Source organism: Grammomys surdaster, unplaced genomic scaffold, assembly GCF_004785775.1.
Source record: "Grammomys surdaster isolate TR1022 unplaced genomic scaffold, NIH_TR_1.0 132, whole genome shotgun sequence".
Classification (NCBI taxonomy): Eukaryota; Metazoa; Chordata; class Mammalia; order Rodentia; family Muridae; genus Grammomys; species Grammomys surdaster.
The window spans coordinates 1,470,809-1,471,949 of record NW_021604590.1 but is presented as its reverse complement, the minus strand read 5'-3'; positions in this window follow the sequence as shown (position 1 = coordinate 1,471,949).

Sequence of the window (1,141 nt, the reverse complement as noted above, 5' to 3'; positions counted from 1 at the left end):
TTTTTTTTTTTTTTTTTTTTTTTTTGGACTATAAAGGGATCAGTGTGCTTCCAGGAGAACTTGGTTTTGTAACCCTACTATGCACAATGTCTGACTCCTGGAAGTTCAGGGCTGTTGGCATCAGCTAAGGAGGAAAAGTACCGGATAAATTAGAGTTCCTTCTCTTTACCAGTGAATTCAAAGCCTCAAAGGCATGCTGGATGTAATATTTTACAGAAATTTACCTGGAAGGCTGGTGAGAGCCCAGTGGATAGATTGGCAATAGACTTGCTGGTTTTGGTCTTTTTAAATTTTTATACCCAAGGTCCTGGTTTATGGAGGTTTTTGCCTTTTCCCCTGAGAAATCAAAGAAGACAAAATGAGGCAGACATAGTCATAGGACCCTTGTCAGTCTTCAGGGGGTCAGAAGACCTGCAGATGACGCATCTGCCATTGTCTTCTGGAGCCTCCTTTGGCTGCGTATAGTGTATTCATCTGGTGACATTGGGGATATTTATTGGGGTGGAGTAGTGAGGACCACTGGGTGTGGATATTTTTATGATGGCTTCAGGCTTTAGGCCAGGATCCTCTTTACCCATATAAGGTGGCCGAACTGGAACTTGTGGGCAGGCTCAGACACAGGCAAGGGTTGTGACCTTTCAAACCATCGGATGAATAATCCTCTGGGATTATTGAAGGGCCTGTAAGTATTTGGGGAGGAGTGGTCAGTCCTTATGAATATCTCAGAGTTTAGGAGAGAAGAGAAGAAGGTCTCCCAAACATAATTTTAAATGGGGTAAAACCTCTCAATATGGAGTGTACCTGGTCCTTAGAAGGGCAAATGGTAGGAGGTTGGTCAATATTTGCCAGTCTCAAGGGCATATTTAGTTAAAATCTCTTTTAAAATCTGACTCAAGCTTAGTTATTAATCAACATTTAGAACCTTTTGGGAAACTTTGACCATGAAGGCCAGGCCAACATAGGAACCCAGAAAGACTGGCAACCCAAGACTAGTAATTACATCTTGAAGGCGTTTTCTCTCTCTCTCTCTCTCTCTCTCTCTCTCTCTCTCTCTCTCTCTCTCTCTCTTTCTTTTTCCTGAGCCAAAAGGTAAAGCCAAGAAGGTAAACAATAGACAGAATTTTCCAATTAACTCATGAAT